Below are 19,512 nucleotides of genomic sequence, written 5' to 3' on the forward strand. Positions count from 1 at the left end.
ATTAACAGCAGTAGTGCTAATACAAAAAAAACAAGATCCAAATAACCAGTTCCTCATTCAAAGAGCTACTTGTTGAGTAAAAGAAAACTGAATTGAATGTAAAATGCAGAAAAAAACCCTACACAAAACACACACGTACAAACACAGTGTGAAAAGGGCCTAAATCAGTCTTTCACTTTTTCACAGGTGATGCGTAAACCATAGTGGAAGTGTTCCAATCTGCACAAACATGTCCACACAAGCACTGTTTGGTATAAATGCACTAACTGTTAGAGAACACCATCTCCCACATACACACGATCATAACTAGCCCATTTTTCCATTCCGCTCCAAGGCGCTTCTAAAAGGTCCTGCTTGCTCCCACAGCTTGTTTTTCCGGAACGCAAATGCTGGACGAGATTAAGAGCTCAAAACGATACCTCAACTAAACAAACACAGCAACAGAGTCAATAGCGCAAACACAGTTTCTGTTGATTAGAAATAAATGGCCATCATATGTTTGGAATTAAGGGCTACCTAAAGAAAAACACAAACATCGAAATCAACTGAGTGACGTGAAATACATCATACTGCAGAAAAGAGAAGAATGAATCGGGTAAAAGCCTGGCTGTCAGAAATGGAGCTGAAACGCTCGCTTTAAACATCATGGTTGCCCTCACAGACTTCAGATCATCTGGCTCCTATTAATTGGCCAAGGCTGGGGTTTCCAACCCGACGCACGCATTTGCGAGGGTTTGTGTGAAATCTGATCGAGCTGGGGTGGAAAAGGCAGCTTATGGGGCTAGTCTAGGAAAACAGAAGTAGCCACTTCTGACTGCTGATCAGTGATCTCTGGCCAGAACTGGAATTCCATCCTGGGAATCTGGCAGGAAATTATGGAATAATGGCAGTGCGAGTTTGTGAGCGTGTGGTGCGAGTCAGCTTGAAATCACGGGGGGTTGTAAACATCATGACATCAGATGTGAACAAAGGAGAGAGCAGAGAGATAAAAGAGAGAAAGAGAGAGAGAAAGACCAAGAGCTAAGAGAGAAAGAGAATAGTGAAAGAAAGGAAAAAATAAATAAAAGAAAAAGAGAGCGGGAAAGAACATAAGATACACAAGCAGCCTGAGAACCAGTGAGAGAAAACAACCAAGAGCAAGCAAAGATCAAAACATAAGCCATGAGTGATTGCAGAGTAATTAAAAGCAGATGCCCCAGAAGAGTTCCCACTCAACAGACTGTCTGCCAGCCAGTTTCCGCTCTTTGTTTCAATCGAAGTAATTTATATTGCTTAAAAAAAAATCACTTTCAACACATCTATAACATCCTTGATAAATAAAAAAAAATCTGAATGTTTGACATATTTAAAATCGTTCATTGGTTGAAATGTTACTGGTAATGCTAAATGTACTTTATTCTCGAAAATAACTGTGAAAGGGAAAAGGGGCTTATACATTCAATTATCATGTACTTACTAACCAAAAGTTCTAGTGAACAGTCACGTCTTCGGATATAAAAGATGGAAAGTCCCAAAAAAATTCAGATAATTTTCTTTGGTGGACAAATTTTCATCACAACACTACCCCAAACTACCCAAACACTACCCCCTCAACAATCGGAAAACAATGAGAAAGTTCATGCACTAAATGATCTGATCATAAATGGATTTCTTTAATTATATGTTTATTTAAATGGCCATGTATACACAGAATATTTCCATTTCTTTGACTGGATTAAGGCCAACAAAACTGATTAAGAAATCTGATAGAAAGAGTGTCCACATGCACTTAATAATCTGATAATTACAGAAAATCCGATTTTTTAAACTGTTTACATGAACTTTAGTAGAACAGTTTGTGCCAGACAATAGTTGTATTCCTTCTTTAAAACCAGTTATTACAACTACCACCTAGCAACACTTAGTAGTAACACCACTGCAACCAGTTATCAACACCTTTGAAACCACTTGGAGCCACACAGCAACACAACAACAACCTGAGAGTGGATTCCAGAATCAACAGCACAACTATTCAATGTTTTCTTCAGAAATCGCTGTTTTCTAGATTGTAATGTAATTTGCTGCTGTAATTTTGGTCTCAAAACCAAAATTCTTGTATTATGACAACCTAGTTTTGATAAGAACATCTAATTATATAAACAAATGAAGTTCTCTAGCAAAGAGGGAATACAATTAGAAACCTGTATTTAAAAAAAAAAGGTAATTCTCTGGTGTAGTTACATGACACAAATTCCTAAATTGAGGGTAACAGTACACCATTACACACACACCACCCCATGACCCTGCCAACACTGAAGTGGTTTTAGAAAAACAAACCAGCATTCTTACCATCCCTATCCATGTCCCGCACCCCCACAAACATCTCAGCATAATCTACTACACTTTCTGATCATCAATGGAATCAGACAGCCATCAGCCCATCTCCATTACTGTCCTCATACCACCACCAGTACGTCTGTCAGACGTGGGCTTTGGCTGCAACACTGAGCCGTTTCATCTGCTGGGAGATGTTATCAGCCGTCTGCGTGCTAATGGTATTTTCACCAAACGCAAAAAAAAAACCCAGATGCCATCTCCCACCAGAAACAGGGATAACCCTCATCGTCAAGGTGGCTTACTGAGGGTAATATCATCACAATGACTGGGTTAAAACAACAGTGTCCATCTCGTAAATACGGGGCTTTGCCTTGAAGTCGGAGCCAAAAATGCACAAGGTAAAAAAGCTAGAACAGGAGGTGAAAAGTTAGCGCTACAGGGCAGAAAGAACAGAAAGACTTCTGAGCTGAGGTAAAATGCTTAACAAACGTCTGTAAGAATGACACGCTAGCAGAAAAAAAACTACATTTTACATCATTTACAGCCATAAATTTCAGCCAAATTTCCCTACATTGCTTGTGTAGGTTATGCTAAAACAGTACAGCTGGTGGATTTACAGCCCTATCAACAAACGGCTACAGCTTAGCATATCTGAGTGCTGAAGCATAAAACATCAAACGCAGTTCCAGCGGTGTGCTCTGATCTGCTAGCTGCGCAATTTACTGCTATATTCCACCTCAGGCTTCTCCAAACTCCAAACTATGATTAGCGTAGCATCTGTGCGCTAGAAACAACACCACACTTTGTTTGAGAGCTTGTTAAACCTTCGCTATGCTAATGTGTCATAATTTCCGGCTAGCACTGTTTAAAACTACCCTGTGAGGAAAGAGAAAAAAACCTGAGGTAAGATTGGTTTGTTGTGAAGTAAAATATGAAATGCTTTAGACTAGAACTTCCAAAAAAACATGGTGGTGGCTTTAAACTTCGCGAGGGAGGTAAAATTACATGTTCCTGTGTGCTGTAATTAAAAGCACTTCGCTATAAAACGGAAATTTGTGTCACTCTCCTTTGCTAAATCTGTTCACATCAAAAGGACGAGAGGCAAACGTACATGTGTTCAGATCCAGAGCCATTTGTTCTAATTAACTTCGAGAGGAAGTAGAAAAGAGCCCAAGGCACCAGGAGGGGGGAAAAAAGAAGAAAAAAAAAAAACTCATACACCACACACAAAACAAAGCTGCCCATGCTGACTGCAGTTACACACTTGGGGAAGTATGCACCATCCAACATGAGACAACATGAGTGTCCCACGTTTGTTTATGAGCTAAATTAACAGCAGACTGCCGAAACAACGCTGCCTAATGGCTCATTAGAGGAGGACAGCGCGGCACAAACAGAACCTCCAAACATCTCCAGACCACGTGTGTAAAATGGATGGAAATGGCATTTAAGAAAAGAAAGAAAAAAAAATTAGAATCACGCGAGAATTTTTTATTAAAATAATAATAATATTAACAATAAAACAGGGGGAAAAAAAGAGCGGAATGATAATAAACTGCATATTTTATTTAAAAAGAGGGGGAAGGGGGCATTACGTTGCCACATATAAAATCTGTTTAAATTCCCTAAACACCTATAAAATGTTCAGAAACTGCACAGATGTGGAGCAGCACAAAGTACATCAAAAGATCTGGAAAACATACAATTCACACAGTAGAAATGTATATAAATGTTTTATTTTAAACAAAACTATTAGCCCTAAAAAAAAAGGCATGGGGCCGCAGTATGCAAACTGATCATGAAGTAGTGTTACCTCAGGGGAGACTTTTGTATACACCTGTATGTGCTTTAAGGTGCTATCTTGTGAGCATAAGGCTATGGGACATTAACTTTTTAATTTTAACTTATTCCTTGATATCTAACTTTTTTTTCTCAATCCGTGTGTCACATGTGTACCAGGCTCAGGATGTATATCATAGAAGGCATTACCACTCACAGTGGGCAGTGCAGTGCGTGGTAATGATCGTGACTGGCAGCATCTGGCTAGAACTGTCCATGTAAATATAGCAAGCACAACAAGTAAAATGACAGGACAGACAATGCTTTCTTTTCTTTTAAAGCTTTTTCTTGCTGCTCGATACAAATAAAAACAATATTTACACTGTTCCGATTTATACAACAATCTCCAGGTTCATAGAGTTACAGGTTGCATATAATTAGCATTGAATCATTGATTTCTGGCACCATTTAGTGTTAATTTCTGTATATCACATAAAATATCGCAATGCCATTTTTTCCCAATATCGTTCATCCCTAATTAAGACCTATGCTGAAAATGACCCATCACCAGAATAATAGCTAAACTTGTTTTCTTTGCATTATTTGAGGTCTGAAAGCTCTGCGTCTTTTTTGTTATTTTAGCCATTTCTCATTTTCTGCAAATAAATGCTCTAAATTACAACATTTTTAATTAGGGAGAAATGTTGCTTATGTAGTTTGAAGAATATAACAACAATGTTCATTTTACTCAAACATATACCTATAAATAGCAAAATCAACTGAAACTGAAGTGTTTTCTTATTATTATTTTTTTTCAGAACTGTATATAAAAAGTGTAGAAACCAGGAAGTGGTCATAATGTTATGCTTGATCTGAGCATGTTTGCACATAAACTTCCAAACTTAACTTTAGAGCATAGAGTTGGAGCATCTGCTGCATTGAAGATTTAGCTGTAAAACATGGGAACACAAACAACCATTACATTTAGGAATGTGGCAAGAACGAGCAAATTGTCAGCAGCTTCACAAGTGTCTCCATGTTTGTTAAACTGAGGAATTTCTCAAAAGTGGAAAAAAACTAAAGTCCCTTTTATTTTAGTGCTTACAGATGAGCATATATCAACTCCAGAGATCACACACACACGCTAAAGTATTCACAAACACTGCATTACTCCTCCAGCCTCCTTCATAAACGAATAAAGGATCACTACAAACTCAACCATCAACAATATGTTGGGACGTGTTGAGACATTACAATAGTATTTAAAAGTTCACTTTGAGTTCAGCAGAAACAAACCGTATCTGTCCCCCTGCGTAACGCCGAGGCCGCCAAACTTAAACAAAAAATACTTCAACTCCTTCTGTCAGTGCTGAACGGAACTGAAGGCCAGTCCGAGCACATTCCTCGCTCAGAGCAGTGAGTCCAAAAACTCACTCTTCAGTTATCACTTTCCTCGGAGTGCACGGCACACGCCCCCACCACCACCCCAACACCAGCACGCTCAGGCCCCTTGGCTGCCCCGTGCCTCCTGGGCCTGAGCACGAGGCCTCAGTACCATCTGATGGAATACCACATTCCCCTTCAGGTGAACACCTGGACCGTTGAGGCCTGCTCAGCCTGGTGCGGACAGACGCGTGATGGACGCACATAAAAGCCCCTCTGTGCACCATCTGCCCCTGGCAGACGTCCATGATCCGCTTCACTTCTCCAACAGCCCCAGCACATGATCCCCTACACCAGCGGTGCCCAGTCCTGTTCCTGGAGATCAACCACCCTGAAGACCATCAACAACAACTCCAACCAACCTGATCCAGGTAATGAAGACCAAATCTGCAGGGTGGAAGATCTACAGCACCTCCAGGATTGGGCACCCACAACCCTGCTCTACAACTCTCAAATTAATTTATATTAGGGGGGTCCACACAAACATTAAACCCATTTTTAACCATATCCATATCCATATTTTTTGGTTCAGATACACATGCAATGCATAATGCAAGATTCCTAAGAAACACCTACTTTTAAAATAAGTGAATTTTTAACCCCATTACTGTTGAAGCTGGGCCTGGGGCAGGTGTAGCAGATCTGGTATTAGAAACTGCCTGTAAATTCCCATAGTCATAATGTCATCTGGTATATACAGATATAAATAATAATAAGTAAAAAAATATATAAAATAATTTTAAACTAAATTTAATGTTTATGCAATCTGCTCTGAAATGAAAGTCAGTGAAATTTTAATTAATGTACAATGAAATGTCATAAATGTGTTTAAAAAGCATAATATCACTTAATGCATTCTCTATAACCATTATTTTATATATTAATACTGAATTTTTCCAGTTAAAACTTAAAATAAATACCTTAAAAACCACACAGACACATTTCTGAAAAATACCCTTGAAATGTTAACAGAATATATGCTGAGGTCAAACATGTACATATCATCAGAGCTTAAAAGAACAGAGACCAATTCCTAATTTTCCTAGAAAGGGTGTAATAAGTCCTGTTTTGTTTATATTTAAAAAGGCAGCACACAAACATTAAGTAGAGGAAATTATTTGAACAGGGTTTGTTTTAAACTAATTTTATGCTTTTCATGCCTTTTTTTAGGGATGCACAATGATGTTGGAATTTTGTCGGTCAACAAACGCTTTTTTTTTTTTTTTTTTTAAAGAATCATCAGCCAATACAACCAATATTTCATACAAATACAAAAAAATATTGATTGTATGCTGCAAAAGAACCAAGTGATTTTGGCCACACTAGCCATGCAACTTTTAAATTAATTGATTTAAGCTCATTAGTTTTAAAGTTTATATATAAACTTCTATCAGCACACACCTCACAGATATATATACATGTGCAATATCGGATATCGGTATCAGCCCACACAGAATTCCCACATTGTTGAACCCCTTATTTTTTATTTTTTTACTTGCATTTTGTCAATTTTTTTCAAATGTAACAAATATAGTGTATCATTAAAATGTCTTTAATATTGTGATATAATTTTTTGTACCACATTGCCCACCTCTACCGTCAAGCAGCAAGACAGAATTGTGAGTGAGGGGAGGTTTTGTGAAAGCTCTGCAAAGAAACGCTAGTTTTTCATGAAAATGTGAAATCGGGAGGGGGCCCAACTGGAAAGCCTCTTGAGATTTCTCATTATAGGGCAGTGATTTTTCCCAGCCGTTGTGTACATTTGCTTTCCAGCAGAAGTGAAGCGAGGAATGCAACTCCATACAAACTCACCACTCATCACTATTCTTCGTCATTTCATCATCCAGATAAGCCTTAAACATTTCAGACACACAAACTCGAGAGCCTGAGAAATCACAAATCACAAATCACCGGGAGTATCTGAGTGAACGAGCGCTGACGGACATTTATTTTAGATTGCTAACATTATTAACCAGCTAACTGCTGCCAAAAAAGATCTCGTGAAGCATATCTTCACATCAAAGTCATCGATCAGGCGCCGCCACTTTCCTTTCATGTGTTTTTAACAATCTGGGACGGGCGGAAATTTCTTTCTTGTGTAAAAAACTTGTAGAATCCGCCTCGTCTGACCTGAATTCTTCTTTTTATCTTCAATTTGCGAGTGAGTTACGCCCAGAACCATTTCACACTCTTTCTTTTAGCACATCATTCTGTTCTACACTGACCAAGCATATATGTATTAAGACCTTCTTGTTTCTACACCATTTTTACATCATTTTTTTTTACGCCTTCCATAATCATCCTGTGGTTCTAATAAGTTACAGACTGTAATAATTTTTACCCTGTTCCTTAGATGATCAGGACCCCACAGTACAATCACAACACAAGGTTTGGTATTGTTTGGGTAATGGGTCATTCTCAGCACTGCTGCGACACTGTCAAACATTATGGTGTTGGTGTAATAATACTAGTTGTATGTGTGTTGTGCTGTGTGTAAATCAGTAGATCATACACTGCAGTGCTGCTGGAGTTTTTAAACACCTCAGTATCACTGCTGGACTGAGAATATTCCACAAACTGTGTCCTCTCAATGGCTCACGCGTACCAGCACAACACATACTAACACACCACCAACATTATGTGCTCACCAAGAAACAAGAAGGTGGTCATAATGTTTTGTGTGTTTTCATGATTAATCTATATGGTGTATATTTGCTTTGCAGTGTTAAAGACATACAGCTCTGGAAAAAAATAAGAGACCACCTAAAATTGATCAGTTTCTTTGATTTTACCAAATTGAAAACCTCTGGAATATAATCAAGAGGAAGATGGATGATCACCATCAAACCAAGCTGAGTGCTTGATTGTTATCCAAAAGCAGTGTGTAAGACTGGTGGAGGAGAACACGCCAAGATGCATGAAAACTGTGATTAAAAACCAGGATTATTCCATTAAATATTGATTTCTAAACTTTTTTTTGTTTTCTTTGCATTATACGAGGTCTTTTTTGTTATTTCAGCCATTTCTCATTTTCTAAAAAGATATGCTCTAAATTTTTTATTTGAAATTTGGGAGAAATTTTGTCTGTAGTTTATAGAATAAAACAACAATGTTCATTTTACTCAAACATAAACCTATAAATAGCAAAATCAGATAAACGGATTCAGAAACTTAAGTTGTCTCTTAATTTTTTTCCAGAGCTGTATGTAAGTGTACAAATCGGGTCAATCCACGTGAGGTTACACCCACACTCCTTTTGATTAGCATATTAAAAGGCTTTGAATTAAAGACAATTTTTTAAAATAGAAGTCTGAAAATACACCAGCTAAATAATTGGTTGTTTCCTCAGCGGAACACCTTACATGGTATTTATGGACATGCCCTTTTCTTTCCAGAAGGATGTTTACTGTTACAATCTGAGTTACGGCAGTTTGACTGACTGCCTTTGTCCTTTGTAATTACAGTACATCTACAGGTCATACTGTTACATATAGAGGTAAACAGGCATCAACAAACACCCTTGTTCCAATCCCCTATGCCCAAATCAATTCTCCAGAAAATTTTCCACAATTCCAAATGGCTAGTTAATTGTTTTAAAGCTATAAAAAAAACAAAAAAAAAGGTCAGGCCCAGTTCTAAGCTGCAAAGTTTGCATTTGAAGCCAACCAGCCATCAGGCCAAATATTTCTCAGTCATTAACGCAGAAAACGAGGCCAAAAAAAATGATGCTCGACTTTGAAAGCAAATGCGATTTTCTGTTCTGATTTCTTGCTGAAGTATTGGAATAATAATCATTAGAAATGATGTTGGATCCAAGTCCAGTTTCCATTTCCAACCACAAACGAACAAATCCGAGTGAGAGGCATTACTTTAATCCAGCTCTTACCAAGAAAAATAGCCCTTTACAAACTCGCAGGATACAGCGAAAGGTCCTGAAATGCATGGATTTGGAAGAGCTACAAGTTTCCTCGGTTCAGAGAAGCCAAGCTGACGAAACAGAAGACGGAAGACATTTCTAAGAGCTTTCTAAGAAGAAGCATGCTTGGAAATACATTTGCTGTGTCCTATTCTTTATATAGTGCACTACTTTGAAATTCCGCCATTCTGTAGTGCCAATTTTTTAGTGAACTGTAGAACATAATGCACCAATTATGTATCCTAGACGACATGGAATACTCATAATTCACTGTTTTGGTTTATTTAAGAATTCACTCGCAGTAAAATTGCAATCAATTTTGTTTTCTAAAATAGTGCTCCACATAAGGACCTAAATTTCTTCATGTAGGGATAGTGAATAGGGCAATGTTTTGGACACACACTTATAGTCTTAATTTTTAGCTTTGACATACATTTTTGTGGGTTTTTTCACTTGAGTTGCGAAAGAAATGACGACGAGTGAAGCCAACCAGTCATTGCAATAAGAAATAAGAACTTTTTTTTTTTAAACTAGGACAAGGACATATACATTCTAGAACAATCCATACAAGATTTGATCATCTGCCTATTTCTGCTTAATCAGGTGATCTATTCTAGGGTTTTCAGAGTTTGTCCTGTTATATATTTTGCAAAGAGGAAGTAAAAACATAAGGAATATGTCAAACAGAGAAGTGAATCGTTTAATGTTATAAAACAGTGTCAAAATAATTCACAGTACCAAAAGAGACATAATTCGTTGTTCATGATAATTTTCCAACCTTTCTAAATCTTTACCCTAATTAAAATCTCCTAATTAATAATCAAGCTTTTAAGACTAATATTTAACTGATGTGTTTATTTTTGCTATCCAGAATTGGACAATTATTTGAAAAATTGGCCAATATTAAAATTGTCCTAATACCGCACTGAGAGAGGGAGGGCTAAAACTGCTGTACACTTTAAAAAATCATTTTTTATTATTATGTCTTTTGAAATAAAGAGAATTAAAATAAATACATAAACAAATAAAGTTTATCCTGCTTTAATGTCCATGAATGGCTTTCTAATAGACTTTTTAGGGCATTTCAGTGAGAATTTGATTGCATTCAGCAACAAGACAAGAGCATTAATTAGTTAGTTCTAACAGGATGTTACAGGACCACTACACCACCTCATTGACAACTTCTCAACTCATCCCATCCTATTGAATTAACAATAAGTCTCTACAGAGACAAGACATGCTATATTTGGACATATAGTTTAGCTACATTACTCATTTTTATAATATAAGGAAAATTATTTTTTTTTTAATGACTTCATAAGCGAAACTCCAAATAAATAAACAGATTTTCTCAATATATTTAAATTCCCTCCACATTAGCAGGCGGTGGAGCCAGGGATGAACGCAAGATCCAATTTTCCAACAGAAGGAAACACCATTAATATATATCTGCCTCGTCTAATTTTAGTGTATTGTGCTGAACACGCTCCTCTGCTGATGGGATTTTGGGTCCAAAAAAATAAGAAACCCACACTAGATATGCCAGACAGGCAGGCCAGGATATCCCTGAGCTACTGGTCTCCTAAATGGAAAACAATCACTCAATTAACCACAGCCAGTTCTTTATATATATATGACACATTGTTTGCAGTATCTCAGTAGAAATGAAAGCTTATCATTTGTCTTCCACACTCCTTCCAGACTCCATGCGTTACAGACCTTCATGGCGTGCCAGTATGCGTGTCTGAGAATAAATCTGGCTCATGTTAAGAGAATCATCGCCGTACGCCCGTCAGAGAACCAGAACATCTGGACTGATGTGGGTCATTCCTGCTGTCATCGCGTTCATCACCCGCTCAGTGTTAAAAGTAAGATAACCTCACAAATCCTCCTGTCTCAATCACAGCTTCTCTCAAGCATGGTCTTCACTGCAGTGCTGACATCTGTTACTATCACAGTGTTCCTCCTCATATCGGCTGTACATTAGCACCCCACAGAGTTAACGGACAGCGTTTAGAGCTACCTAGACCGTTGCTTTAGCCAAGTGAGCTTCTTGGAAAGCATCAATGAAAGCCTAGATGTAGATAAAAAGCCATTTAAAATGGTTTGACAGTCAGCCTGTCAAGATTTTTTTTGCAAACAATATGTTGTCCCAGAAATTGTTGCGATAAACGATATTGTTGGCATTTTAAGACCAATGGCACTTATAGAATGATAACATAATATCGTAACAAAGGAATTACACCCTTTTAAAGACTATACGCATTGCGAGGTGCAGCGGCAGGGGTAGCGTGGGTCCGCCCCACACCATGACGTGCAGCCTCAGTCTGTCCCAGCTGGCCCACATTGGACCGGTATAAAGACCCTGCCTCAGCCTTCACTCGAGAGATATGCTAATAGTGAGAGGAAGGCTACAGCCACACTGGGCTGTTACTGTGTTACTTTAAATTAGTTTTGGGTGTTAATGGAGGGCATTTTTCCTAATAAAGGTATGTTTTGCGTTAACTGTGTCTGTGTCTTTCTGTGCTTCCGCATCTCCAGGGGTGTAGTCACAATATATGTGCATTTGGTAAATGCAAACACAATGGACGATATCACAATTATTAAAATGACTGCGGTCATGTCCATGTATTGAATGATAAGTCGATAATGTCCTTATTGTGAAAGGCCTAGTTGTCAGGAAATTAAATGGTGCATTGTAGAGAACCTTACTGAATATGAATCAAACCAAAGGGAAATAGAGCTTATCTCCACTGTAATGTAATGTAATAGGAAATGTAATTATTTTCCTAATAAAATACATAAATTGTACTTTTACTGAGGAAAAATTACACTTTTTACTTCAGTGGACAGACTGGGTATCCACTGGGAAAAAAAGATACTTTACAGCAGTTCTTTTAGGCTGCACTGTAAACTCAATGAAGGCAGACTGAGACAAGCTTAATCTGGGAGACTGAGGAGATATTTTTGGATAACTAGACTGGCTCCACCTCTGATTTCTATCGTGCAGACCCTGATTGCAAATTTGACAACTTTGCAGACAATTCTAGCTTAATTTCTACAAAACAGAAGGAAATGGATCCATGTTTTCTACATTGCATTTGTTAAAATGTCTGTAGGCTTCTCTTGAACAATGCATTACACACAAAACCAACAAATAAACTTGGAAATACTTTTTTGTTTACTCCCTAAGTACATCTTAAGTACATCTTGTTTACTCCCTAAAAGATATCTTAAGGATTGCTGCTTCAAGAGCTTCTTCTGAACAACAAAGTATTCAATTAATCTAGAAACCTCAGAAACTTGGCAAAATGGAGGAATTCTGTCATTTCTCAATTCTCTCATTTCATACTTATTCAAATATTCCAATAAACAACAAACAAATTAATTTGATGAGTTTGTATATCTGCATGTTCAAATAGCCACCCACCGCTTTGTTTCAGACCACTACGGACCACTGCATCATCTTGACAAGCTAACATTTGCCCAGTGCTCCTCAGGAGCCAAGATAATTCAGCTTTTAAAGCAGCCAGATTCTCATTTATGATTCATTTCAAAGCACTAATCCCCTCCAACAAGACAGGCGAGGTATAAATCAGAGAGGCCTGTGACATGTAACTATCTAATCCTGCGTGATTTAACACCGGCCTGAACGTTCTCAGTCAGAAAACACATCCCCAAGCCATAAAAGCCTTTTGGGTTGGCTGAAAGAGCTCTTGATGGAGGCGCAATGTAAAGTTTGAGAGGTTTTATAAGGGGAGGAAAAAACTACTCTTAAAAAAATAATAAAATACGCTCACTGTTGATTCAGGTCGATCCCTGGCTCCGCTCACTTCTGAAGGCTTCGGGGAGTTTATTCGTGGGCTAGCGTTGGGTGGCCTTTGGAAAAATGTCACTTTATGGGTTTGACATGGAGTCTGGATGAATTGGGGTCCTTAAACTGTCAGAGAGAATCTTAAAGACCTGGAGTCAGCAGAAATTCTACAGACTCAAGTCATCCAACAACAGACCATGCAAGGAAAAGGGAAAAAAAAAAGAAGTTGAAGGGAAAAAGAAAAGGGGGGAAAAAAAAAGAACAGCACAAACTAAACACTACGCTAAAACATGTTTGGCACACTCCTTCCCAGCTGTCAGTCACTCGGTTAAATATACGCCTGACATAAAATATGAGGTGTCGTAAACACCAGTGACGGACACAAATGTGTATAGTTTCAGAAAACTACAGAGTGAGAAGACCTGACTGGTCTTTGGTTGGGAACCAAGTACTCCTCAGATGTTGTAATTTATTGGAACTTGGGTGCTCACCTCCCTAAGATTAGACTTAATAATTTGAAGTTACTGCTTCATTGCTCCACATATTGGCACAGGCTAAACCTGAGGTGAAGAATACTGGTTGAGAAATTCTGTGAAACTAACTCCAATATATCCAAAAATTAATGGTATTATTTTTTCCTTTTTCCTAGTACTGTAGGAAAGTGTTTTACATTTTGTTGAGTATCGCAGAAGATTTTAATTTAAAAGAGGATATTCTTAAGGATTGCTGCTTTAAGAGCTTCTTCTAAACAACAATGAAGCATTCAATTTATCTAAATCTCTTCACTGCAGCTTCTCTTTTAATGCCCTTCAGAAGTGAGGACATATCATCTAAAAAATGACATGCTGCTGAGATCCCATTACCACCAGGGACCTAGTCATGGTGCAGGACATTTCTTCACCAACCTCAGGTATGGCTTATAGACACCCTCGCTGCCAACCCTGGCGTACCAACGCTCCAAAGGCTGCCTTGTTTTGATTAGAGATTCTTTGGTTCGGACCCAGAGCTTAATAACGTTAGAAAAACAGATTTCCATTTCATACACAACCGCTGACCACAAGCCTCTTAACTACAGTCGTCTGAAGGCCCACTGCTTGGCAATCAAGGAATCCTTTCATCATTCTGACATCTCTTTCCATGAACAGCCCTAGGAGCTTTACTAGCAACATAACCCGAGGTCGTCAATGATGCTACTGTAAGAATCCAGCCGGGTGCTGATACAATCTTACAATCACAGGCAGTGTAACATTGAAGAAGGTTTCATTTTCTTATAATTAATAATATGTGGTCGTAGTAGGGGATTATGAGATTGTGGCCTTGTTCACACTATCAGGATTATTAGAAGCATCGGAATAAGGCAAAACCTCATTAAAATGCAAGTGTAAATGTGATTAATACAGATTTTATACAGACAAAAAAAGAATCTGATCACACAAATCACATTACAAGGTTTTTCTGAGAAACCCATTTAAATCTGGTCACTTCTTACATGTTCAGTATCAGCATTATATCTGGATCAGTAAAGCCATATAAAATTGCTAGTGTAAACACACCCAGTTTAAAACAGATCCAAATCAAAACACTCAAATAAACCAATTCAGGAAGAGGTGTGAGAGCCCATTTATAGCTGGTCTTTTTATGTATCTTGAATATCAGGATTATAATTGGATCAGGACAAGCCTCATAAAAAATGCAAGTGTAAACACCTCATAGTCCCAATGTGCATTTAAACAGATACAAGAAATCAGATCCCTCAAAAAAAAAACACTTCAGAAAGTGGTCATAGACACATTTAAAGCATGTGGTAACAATGTAAACACAACACTATCTCTAATATGCATTTGTCAACCAAAACTCCTCCCACAAAATCCCAAACACTAGCGATAATTTCTAAAAGCTATGAGTAAATTTGCATAATCGGATTTGAGTAACTAAAGACACACTATAATACTTGAAGGCAGCGAGTCATTAAAAGATGGATGTGAAAAAATAAGCCATATGAATTTAAAGCCCAGAAAAAGAATATTGTGACACAAAGAAATTTATCAATCCCACAATCCCACTTTGTAATTTTGGCCACCCTTAAAAAACACAAACACACACTTTTGCTGCACATTACTTTCAATCCAGTCATCTTGTTCGTCACTAGCTTGTAATTATCAACACAAAATAAAGGCCCCACTCATTTCCACTAACCTGGATTCTCTCATACGGGTGGATCAGGGGCCACTTTGATATCAAATCCCATAATGATGCGATAGGCCCACCGCACACCTATCATTACATCATCACTTCATATAATTGCATATCTAATCATAAAAGCAGTCAGACATTCTTTACACACATCCCTCGATGAGGCAGCCATTCCCATAGCTAAACAACTCAACTCTATGCAACAGGTCTTAAACGGATCAGCTGCCCTTTCCATGCCTTTCTAGTGTAAAGCTTCAGCCGAGGCCCAGGGCATCCGGCACTTTGAAGATTTCCCCCATGCCCTGGTTAACTCGGGATTAACAGAGTGAACTCTGGCTAACTCTTCAAACATGTCCACTTCATCAACGTTTGCTTGAGTTCACAGCTCAGATTGAGCTACAAGGCTACAAATGGGAGGGCGGGCTGGCATGATTATTAAAAATTATTATTTAAAAAAAAAAGACTTTATTTTTGTGCCATAATTCCAAAGGCTTTGCGACAACTTTACCCTAAACCATAAATCAGGCCAAAGCTCTTTGTTGGTCCTTCCAGCCTAAGGTCTGGCCAGAACCTGTTTTTCAACACCACTGTGGGGTGGTGGCTAAGGGGGGTCTTCATACACACTGTAAATATCCTCCAGATGTGCTCCTCCAGACCCCAGCCGATCTGTTATTAAACCCCTAAACTAATTTGATTTGTTACGTTTAGCGAGGAGGACCCGTTTGGAAGTGAAGTCGCAGTGGGAAACACAACATCAATCACTCTGACTAGCTGTTATTGTTAAAATTGGCTCTGCTGAATTAGCGTTGGGCATGTTGGGAAATTGGAATGTCATGGCTGTGCGCTCGCAACGTCACATTTACTGGTACAATGACCATTCTATTACAGCCGTGCTGTGAAAAGTCTTAATTTAAGCAGGACTTAATTTCACAGACAAGGAAACCTTAAATATCTGTGGATAATTGATAAAAAATATATTACACAGATGTTTACATGCAAATTATTTTTTCCCCCTAAAACTGATTCTTGATGTGTTTATTAAAATACAGAGGAACAGCAGTGACATATGTGCATTTAATACAATTGTATGGAAAACTGCATTTATACTAAAGGAGGAAATCAAAGAATCTGATCTAATCTGAGCCAAATCTAACATAAAACAACTCGCACACTGTTCATGATAGTAGCTCTCTGTTTATTTCTAGTAATATGGTTAACAGAGTTAGCTAGCTAGTCAAATGTCAAAGTAGCTAGCTAAGTAAAAACATGCTAGAGAATAAAATTAAAAACGATCATTTCAGATTCAACATCGAAAACAAACACTGAGCCAATCTGTATTTGATCCTATAAGTAAAAATGTTAGTTAGCTGGCTAAATGGCTAAGTGTTGCTTAGTACTAATGTAGGTGGCTAAAGCTGTAATCCTACACATTCTAAACATCCTAAAATCATTCTACATTTAGATATAGATATTAATTAAAGAGCTTGGCTTAAATGTCGTAAGCTGTAAATTTAAAAGTAAAAAAAAAACCCACAAATCCTTACTTACTAAAAATGAACCAAAAAAATCAGAAAATAAATGCAACAAAGGACAATTTGTGGTAAAAACCTTTTAAGGTTTCCAATTGTTTTGACACTTTTTTGCTGTTGTAGGAAAAATGTAATAATGTTTCCTAAAAAATTATATTTTTTTCAAAGCCTAGCACCAAATGACAAACATGAATATTAATATGAATAATGAATAGTCTATTTGTTTGTTTTTTTTACATTTTTATGCTATTTTCAGCCAAATAATTGCAGTTGTCCAATATATGGTCTTTAATAAAAAAGTAAATATCATACCATTCTTGTTGTACATATTGAAATATTAGCTATATGCTTCCTAAATATATCTCTGTGATGCTAGCTAATCCAGGTAAATGTAGTCCCAAAATCTAGCTACATTTTATAAAAGTTTAAGTATTTCTGTTCACAAATGAGTCTAAAATAACATCAGACATCTGAATCCCCTCACAATTCCCATATCGACACTTAGCTTTAGCTAAGTCAGTCAAACTTCAGCCTTTAGTCACCTTAGTTTGAACTTATTTTACATGAAAGAAACAAGCCAACAACAAAACCAGAGCTCACACTAGGTAAAAGAAAGATATTCCACTAAAGAGGGGAGGACTTGCAGTAAAATGGAGCATTCATTTTGAAAACTACACCCCTCCTTTCAGCAATAGCCTCCTTTGTTTGGCTCTAAAACAATTGCCTGTGGGTTCAAGGCCTGTTATTAGCAAGGGAGCCGATTAGCATGTCAATGGGTCTGCTTGAATATCTCTACACCTTTCTGATGGGGGGTGAATGGTGGGCACCAAAAGAGCAAGCTAAACCTCCTGTGGTCAGCCACAAAGTCACCCCCTACGGTTCTTTAACTCCAACTGAGCAATGATCTGGCTGAGGGTTTTATTCATGGATGAGGGGTTCACACATGTCACACATATTTAACTTTAAAGCCAAGTTATCTGCTGATGAAATCCACTAACACACACACACACACACAAATACACAAACACAAAAACACACACCACAGCAGCTTAACAGCACACCCAGAGGTCAGTATGGCAACACTGCAGGGCTTTTGTTTGGGGGCCTAGTGCCAGACTGAGAATGTGTGGAGTTTGTTAACCAGGTGAGCCATTTCACTCCACTGTGCCAAAGCTTTCAGGTGTAAGACAAGCACCAACTTTTGAGATCAACAGAGAGAGGTGAGAAAAGGTTTGAGGGGTAAATCTGAACCCAAGGTACCACAACCACACCTCCACCCAAACACAGTAAACACACCAAACCTCAGATGAGGACCAAATGGCACTCAGAACCCCAGCTCTAAACAGGAAACCTCTCTCGCGCTCCATGGGGAGGCAGCTAAGTGAATTAGTCCAACAAAGGGGGAGAGATCAGTTTCAGATATGCGCCTGATTAACTTCTGCACCCTAGTGATGAAAACTTCAACGCTAATCCCACAAGAACAGAAAAAATCTAGACTAATCTTTCCAGAACGGCCCAATTATTACAGTATTTTAAATTAAGCGGTTCTTCCACAGATTACTCAATAAATGTATACTTTTAAAAGTGATGGGACTCCTGTGGGATTAAGGTGGGCTGTAGGGATAGGGCTTACTTGTACATGTAGACTTGAGCCTAGCTCAGCTTTTATCACAGTATTTTTTTTCTTTTGACATACTAAAGAAAAGCCAACTAGCCAATCATCTCTCTGAATCGACATCCACTCCATGTTCTCTCAGACAGGGTATAGTCTCTGATGGGTATAGTCTCTGTATAGTATAGGCAAGCTAGCAACTGGTTCTAAAAGAGGGGCTCACATGAGTAAAACATGGGCTAAGTTGGCTCTAGTTGGGCTTCAGATGGGTATAGTCTCTGAGTGGGTTTGAATATAGCATTGAAGACAATGCTATATTCAAACCCACTCAGAGACTATACCCATCTGAAGCCCAACTAGATATAGATGCACTACAGCATTTTTTGCCTGAACGCACATCCACTCTATGTTCTCCCAAACAATTCAATCCACTATAAAAACCCACACAGAGACTATACCCAGCCCACATAGCCATGTTTTATACCATGTTTTATAAATGTGAGCCCCTCACATTTTAAAGCTCTTTAAAGTAGCTCCCTTGCATCTTTTCAAATCCACTCTAGGTTTTCTCAAACTCTTTAAACTTCTGCAAAGGCACACAAAATTCCCAAACCCAATCAGAGCCTATGCCCACTTGGAGTCCAAATGGAGCCAACCTAGCCCATGTTATGGTCCATGTGAGTGCACTTGAGAATGCTAGCTGAAATTAACATACACTAATTCCACATACACATGTTCTCCCTAGCTCTTCAATCCAGAGACTTTACCCACCTAAAGCCCAACTGGAACCAAATTACCCCATGTTTTACTCCTATGAGCCCCTTTTTTAAATCCCTTTAAAGTAGCTAGCTTGCCAGTCATCTATCTGAATCCACAACCACTCTCTTCAGTTCTCTCAAAATCTTCAAAC

The 19,512-nt window shown here is 38.2% G+C and overlaps 1 protein-coding gene across 2 annotated transcripts in view; it reads right to left on the bottom strand.

Moving 5' to 3' along the window:
• ror2 (receptor tyrosine kinase-like orphan receptor 2) overlaps positions 1 to 19,512 on the bottom strand; it is a 120,657-nt gene that overhangs the window by 99,747 nt on the left and 1,398 nt on the right. The gene's annotated exons all lie outside the window — the stretch shown is intronic.

The sequence above is a fragment of the Astyanax mexicanus genome, chromosome 20 (genome assembly GCF_023375975.1).
Source record: "Astyanax mexicanus isolate ESR-SI-001 chromosome 20, AstMex3_surface, whole genome shotgun sequence".
In the NCBI taxonomy this organism is placed as follows: Eukaryota; Metazoa; Chordata; class Actinopteri; order Characiformes; family Acestrorhamphidae; genus Astyanax; species Astyanax mexicanus.